Source organism: Mesoplodon mirus (assembly GCF_964341445.2).
Source record: "Mesoplodon mirus genome assembly, chromosome: 8".
Taxonomy (NCBI): domain Eukaryota; kingdom Metazoa; phylum Chordata; class Mammalia; order Artiodactyla; family Ziphiidae; genus Mesoplodon; species Mesoplodon mirus.
In genome coordinates, this window is record NC_138984.1 from 106,011,537 (window position 1) to 106,019,312 (window position 7,776).

Below are 7,776 nucleotides of genomic sequence, written 5' to 3' on the forward strand. Positions count from 1 at the left end.
GCAGGAGGAAACAGCTCCTCATCTGTGGACGATTTCTAGAGGTCCGCTGGAGGCCACCTGCTCGTTACTTGTAAACAGGACTGCTGCTCTGTGTCTGGGTATAGATATCCACTGGAAGAGTGTGGAAAAAAGTGTTAGTTGTTTTCCATTTTTACTAACTGAGCAACTAACTCTTTTTTTTTCCAGGTTCATAATTTATTGTACAAACTGAGTATCACGTGATGAGTTGACATTAGCTTCTTCAGGCATGGGAGCATAACAGATGAGGATTCTAACAGATTAGAATCCATTTATGTTGCTTTCACAGCTGGAGTTCTTTTAGACCTTAACTTAAAGTATAAGACTATCAAAGCAATACCTTCGTATGTGACCAGTACACAATTCATTCTCCCTGTGAGAGTGTACGTGTTGAAATCTTTTTTGATACCAGTGAATTGGAACTGGGCATCCAGTTTTTGGACCTGCCATGATTTCAATCTTCCAAAATGCACAGACTCTGCAGCTGGTGTCCTTCAACTTATACAGCTGCACCTTAGTCCCACCAGAAGAAGCTGCCTGTTTTTTTTTTTTTTTGAATTTTATTTTATTTTATTTTTATATACAGCAGGTTCTTATTAGTTATCTATTTTATACATATGAGTGTATATATGTCAATCCCAATCACCCAATTCATCCCACCAACCCACCCCCACTTCCCCCCTTGGTGTCCATACGTTTGTTCTCTGCATCTGTGTCTCTATTTCTGCCTTGCCAACTAGTTCTTCTGTACCATTTTTCTAGATTCCATATATATGCATATTTGTTTTTCTATCTCTGACTTACTTCACTCTGTATGACAGTCTCTAGGTCCATCCACGTCTCTACAAATGATCAAATTTCGTTTCTTTTTATGGCTGAGTAATATTCCATTGTATATATGTACAACATCTTCTTTATCCATTCATCTGTTGATGGGCATTTAGGTTGCTTCCATGACCTGGCTATTGTAAATAGTGCTGCAGTGAACATTGGGGTACATGTGTCTTTTTGAATTATATTTTTCTCTGGGTATATGCCCAGTAGTGGGATTGATGGATCATATGGTAATTCCATTTTTAGTTTTTTAAGGACCCTCCATACTGTTCTCCATAGTGGCTGTATCAATTTACATTCCCACCAACAGTACAAGAGGGTTCCCTTTTCTCCACACCCTTTCCAGCATCTATTGTTTGTAGATTTTCTGATGATGCCCATTCTAACCGGTGTGAGGTGATACTTCACTGTAGTTTTGATTTGCATTTCTCTAATAATTAGTTATGTTGAGCAGCTTTTCATGTGCTTCTTGGCCATCTGCATAATAAGGACCATATATGACAAACTCACAGCAAACATTATTCTCAATGGTGAAAAACTGAAAACATTTCCTCTAAGATCAGGAGCAAGACAAGGATGTCCACTCTCGCCACTATTATTCAACATAGTTTTGAAAGTCCTAGCCACGGCAATCAGAAGGAAAAGAAATAAAAGGAATACAAATTGGAAAAGAAGAAGTAAAACTGTCACTGTTTGCAGATGACATGATACTATACATAGAGAATCCTAAAGATGCCACCAGAAAACTACTAGAGCTAATCAATGAATTTGGTAAAGTTGCAGGATACAAAATTAATGCACAGAAATCTCTTGCATTCCTATACACTAACAATGAAAGATCAGAAAGAAAAACTAAGGAAACAATCCCATTTACCATTGCAACAAAAAGAATAAAATACTTAGGAATAAACCTACCTAAAGAGGTCAAAGACCTGTATGTAGAAAACTAACTATAAGACACTGATGAAAGAAATCAAAGATGACACAAACAGATGGAGAGATATACCATACTATTGGTTTGGAAGAATCAATACTGTGAAAATGACTATAATACCCAAAGCAATCTACAGATTCAATGTAACCCCTATCAAATTACCAATGCATTTTTTACAGAACTAGATCAAAAAAATCTTAAAATTTGTATGCAGACACAAAAGACCCCAAATAGCCAAAGCAGTCTTGAGAAAGAAAAATGGAGCTGGAGGAATCAGACTCCTGGACTTCAGACTATACTACAAAGCTACAATAATCAAGACAATATGGTACTGGCACAAAACCAGAAATATAGATTAATGGAACAGGATAGAAAGCCCAGAGATAAATCCATGCACCTATGGTCAACTAATCTCTGACAAAGGAGGCGAAGATATACAATGGAGAAAAGATAGTCTCTTCAAAAAGTGGTGCTGGGAAAACTGGACAGCTACATGTAAAAGAATGAAATTAGAACACTCCCTAACACCATACACAAAAATAAACTCAAAATGGATTAAAGATATAAAATGTAAGACAGGACACTATAAAACTCTTAGAGGAAAACATAGGAAGAACACTCTTTGACGTAAATCACAGCAAGATCTTTTTGACCCATCTCCCAAAGTAATGGAAATAAAAACAAAAATAAACAAATGGGACCTCATGAAACTTAAAAACTTTTGCACAGCAAAGGAAACTATGAACAAGATGATGAACAAGATGAAAAGACAATTCTCAGAATGGGAGAAAACATTTGCAAATGAAGAAACTGACAAAGGATTAATCTCCAAAATATATAAACAGCTCATGCAGCTCAATATTAAAAAAACAAACAACCCAATCAAGAAATGGGCAGAAGACCTAAATAGACATTTCTCCCAAGAGGACATATGGATGGCCATGGATGTTTTTTAAAAGAAGTTTTGATATTGTAGTGGATGCCTGTGGTCTGAGTTGTCAGTGGCTGCACACATTACTGGCCAGCCACCCTCAGGCTCATTTTGGGGGAGTCTGTGTGCTATTTCATGGCTCTGCCCTTCTTTTGCTACAAACACCGCCTCTGTCCCATCTGAGCAGGCTTTGTGACGCCTTGACACACTGACTTTCACACATACTTTTATGATTATCTCCCCTTCCCCCAGGCTTGCTGTGAGAACATGTACACCCAGCTCGGTTTTGTTCCCCATCTTCTGCTATTTTGGTCTGTTGCTTTCATTGATAAATTCTTTCACGTTTTATTTTTTTCTTTTACTTCTTCTCTTAGAGAAAGGGTGCAGGAGGATCCACCTGCCTTACTGTCCTCCATGCCTCTCTCGCCCTCAGGAGACATGCCTCTCCCAGCACCAGTGGAGCTGTGGGCCTGTGACACACTGAAGCTGGGTTTAGAGGAGGCTGAATGCCTGTGGCTGGAGTTTAAACAAGATCGTTAACTTAATCTTCTACCTCAGAGAGCACCATACCAAAACAATTTTGTCTCATACAATGTCCCATAAAATGTCACTCCCACATACCATGGAGAGAGAAGGTAGATGCATTAATAATCAATTAATTTCAGAAAATTAATGTGCCCTGGCTTTTACACTAGAGCCTGAGAAAATAGGAAATATCCTTCTCTGTTAAATTTTGCATTTTTTTTTCTATAGTGGAGGTAAAGTCACTGACTCTTACAGGCATTAAGAGGAATGGGAAGATGAGGAGTGCATGGAAAATATGTTTGCACTCAGCAGACTACTGGAGTGATGAACTTTTTTTTTGGCCAATGTTTATGGGAATGTCAATTTTGAGGAATTTTTAACATTAAAGAGGCTTAAGATTGTAAATTGCTAATAAAGTTTTTATGTGGTAACAATGCCACTTGTAGAACTTGTACTGTAACCTCAAATCTAGGTTTTTCTGGGGAAATAGTGGTAGTGGAACACCTAAAGAACATTCCTAAAGCAAATATAAGCAGCATTTGTCAGAACCAATTATAGATTTTTACTGCTGCTTGGGAGTGTGCCGGTAGGGAGTGAGGAAACCAGTCTGCTGCTTCAAATAATGTCCAGAATGATGCCAAAGTTAACAATAACTAGCTTATCTTTACATTTGCCAAAGTTTTATATGTCAATTAAAGTTTTCAACACTATTGAATAAAATGGCACAACTTATAGCGGTTACTGTCACAATGAAAATTAGAAGGACACCTGTCAGAATTTAATAATCACATAATTTCTACCCTTACTAGGCTTTGATATCAGCCACAACTTTCTGACTAATGAGGAAATTGACTGGTGATTGTGCCCATTGACTTGTGATCAGATTCAAAGGCTAGAAGATGGTAATGAGTATACATAGAAGCGTATTTACAGAAACGCATCTATTTGCAAAGGGGTCTTGTTCAAGTTCACAGAAATGCTTAATTAAGAATGAGCAAAGCAATAAAGTGAATTTAAAAATGACTTTTATTGAATTCAAAAATTGTGAGCTAAGAGCACTTGAGTTAAATTAAAAAGCAATTTTATTGAGTTAACGGTGAGTATAACGAATGAAATCAATAAAACCCCACTTGCCATTAAGTTCCAAACCAGTAAAAACATTTTATTAACTGTGTTGTTTTAAATTCAACCATATATGTTCCCTCAATTTGCAAAGCTTTTTTTTGCTACTGAATGTGGGCTTTAAAATTTGCTGGTATATGTAAACACACATGTGTATAATCTAAACCATGAGCAGCACTGACCTTGGGTGGGCCATTGAACTCCGCTGCTTGGTTTCATCACGTATGAATCAAGGACAGTTATATGTACTTCACGTGTGTTACATTTCTGGAGATACTGTATGGGCTCCCAATGAGTGAGGTGAGCCTGCACTAACAGATGGCTTCTTATGCCCTTTATAATATATAAGTATAAATTCATCATACGTAAGTGAAGGTAAATTTCCCATATGGTAAATATTAGGTCAATACATGCAGTTACTGTTTTTGTAGGTTAAAGATGATTGAATAACGGCAATTTTATATGGTTCAACCTGATACAGCCCACTGGAATTCATTCATTCATCCATTCATTTATTCATTCCATCAGTCATTCAACAAATCAAGTGACGGCTCTTCCAGGTGATGACTGTACAGTAATAAACGAAGAAGATGATAAGATAGAGTGAGAGACAGCAAATAAACCAACTTTCAAATAAGCATATAACTAAAAGTTGTGATAGGTGCTGTCAGTAAAAATTCGGGGTGACAAAAGAATAATGGGGGAAATCCAGGAGGGTGGCTCACAGGCAGTGCCATTTAGGCTGCACCCAAGTGATGAGTTGGCTTGAGCCAAGAGAAGCAGAGGGAAGAGCATTGCAGCAGAGAGAGGAGCAGGTGTGAAGTGCTGGGGTGGGATATAGGTGGTCATACATCTACCTGAGTCCAGAAGGTCATGGGGAGAATGCTGAGGTCTGTTTCTTGACTTCATACCTGGATGATCAGCCCCATGGGATTGATGCCCAAGTGAGATGGTCTGGCCAGCTTGACTGTCCACCTCTGCCCATATGCTGCAAGGAACTGTCCATGGGGCAAGCACTACTGGCCTCCAGTAAATGATGCCCTGTTACTCTGCCAGACCCCTACGAAGAGTCTAGACTCAGAGCCTCAGGACCCAGCTTGAAAATGAGGGAGTGCTGGGCAGCTAAGGCTGATTGGCCAGTAGAAACTTTGTAGTTAACCAGAAACTTTTCCCTAACAGAGCATTGTTGGAATATATCAATAAGAACAGCATGTTTTATTTACTGAGGGCTTATTATGTGCCAGGCACCAAAGTATTTGCTTCATTTAAACTTTTATTACTCAGTTATACTCTAATGAGATAGGCATTATTACCACCCTATTTTACAGGTGTGGAAACCAAGGCTCAAGGTTGAGTGACTTGCCATGGTCTCACAGTTGGGAGGTGGTGGGCTGGGCTGTCTGATCACGGAGGCTCTGCCCTTAACCTCTCTGCTATGTTGACCTTCCAATCCCATTCCACCCCACCACAGCTGTTACTGAGCATGCTGCACCATTTGTGCCTTGATTTCCTTCAGGGGATGTTGCAGTCAAGCCACGACCGTGTGAGTCAGAGGTGGGGTCTCCCACAATTCATGCAGCTTTTTTTGTTGGACTCACTTAAGAAAGAGACAAATTCTCACATGAGAACTTGGACAGTGAAGGCTGCAGTTTCCAGCAGATTGGGAGAGCAAGCTTAGCTTCTGACTCTTGGTAGAGATCCCAAGAATCCAGGGATCTGTGCATATCTTCCCGAGTGATGTGGCTGAGAAGGGTCTGAGGGAGACCAAGAGCTCTGCAGGGAACATCCCTTGCAGCATCCATTACAGACCTCTTAGTTCCATGCTTCTCTTGGGCTCCCAGCCCAGTCTCTGCAGGGCATTATGTTGGTCCACCTTGGGCCAGACCAACAGGTGGGGAGGAGGTCATTGCAACAGTGACAGCAGGCACAGGCAAGCAGGGATTCCAGGGAAAGGTGAATTTCCAACTCGATTCATCTTCTCCACTGAGAACTTCTCTTTTCCAGTGCCAACGCACAGAACTATGTTTTGGGGGCAAACACTTTTCCTTGCCTTATTACAAATGACTGAGCATATTTCATAATCCCGTAAGCAGAGTTCCCAGTCTACATTATCTCTGCTTCCTGGGGGCTGCCAAGCAAGAAAAGATGCCCGTGAAACCACTGGCGCCAGGAGTAAACGGAATGCCCTGCAACTGCTATCATCTCCCGAGTTCCTAGGCAGCTGGGGGGCCTGTTTCAGGCAGCAGGACTAAGGCACATCCTGCCGAGGTACTTTTGGATGGGGGCCCTCCTGTGTTCTCCAGGGCACATATCGATTTCAGGGCCCTGCGTGGAATCAGGGCTGGGAAGGGGAGGCCTGAAACACTGTGAAATGTGATAAAGCTGGTTTGATTCAGGGCATCCATGCTTTGTGACACCTGCCTATCTGTTACACTGAGGCTGTTACACAACTGTCTGGGAATTCATCTGCATCCTCATGTGTGCCATGGTGCCAACCGACCTCAAAGTGGGTGGGCACCTGGAGGGAGGGGTCAGATTGGCTTTTATTCCCCCTCTTTGGCTGTGCAGAACTCTTACATCCGCCAAATGACACATTGGCAGGAATGATCAGCACAAAACGAGATTGTTGATTTCAGTGAAGTGCTTAGCTTTGCCCTCTCCAAAATCCAGGTCGCTGGGATATTCGTGTGTCTCTGTCACCCTCACAGAAAACTCAAACAAATTTTGAAGCCCAGGAAAGGAAGTTCTCAAATTTCCCTGGAAACTTCTTTTGGTATTTCAAACTTATGGGGAAATAACTCAAATGTCCACTAACAAGTGAATGGATAAAGAAGCCGTAGCATCTACACGATGGCATACTGCTCAGTAATAAAGCAGAAGGATCCATTGGAATATGGACCAGGGTGGATGAATTTCAAAAGAATTGTCCTAAGTGGAAGAAGTCAGACTCCAAAGACTGCATGCTGTATCATTCCATTTATATGACATTCTGGAAAAGGCAACGTTTGGGGGAAAATTACTCCCATGTCAAGTAGTTTTCAATCCCAGGGTTATCTCAGGGACCTCAGTGGGGAGTAAGGGTTAGGTAGCATCGGGAAGAATCCAAGCCTCTGCTTCATTTAGAGAAGCTTCACTTTTATCTGTTTTATACACTGAGGTTTTGTTCCTTTGAAAAACTTGTTCTATACTTTTAAAGGAGTTTGAATAAGCTAAACCAGATGAAACAGCATCTAGAGTGACAGAAAGGAGACTTAAGTCTTCTCCACTCCTTGGCTAACCCAACTGGCTTGGGAACTCCTGAGATGAGAGAATCTGATTAATTTTATGATCTATTTCCCTTGAGAAGTGTACACATGTGCAGGGACTTACAATTTGCATGTCCATTCAGGGAGAGTTGTAGGCTCTCTGAAGT

At 40.8% G+C, this 7,776-nt stretch overlaps 1 pseudogene across 1 annotated transcript; it reads right to left on the reverse strand.

Moving 5' to 3' along the window:
• Window positions 1-290: 290 nt before the first annotated feature.
• LOC309809462 (ATP synthase membrane subunit K, mitochondrial-like) lies at window positions 291-468 on the reverse strand (annotated as a pseudogene). Its single transcript has one exon. The product of its transcript is annotated as an ATP synthase membrane subunit K, mitochondrial-like (transcript).
• Between the last annotated feature and the right edge of the window lie 7,308 nt (window positions 469-7,776).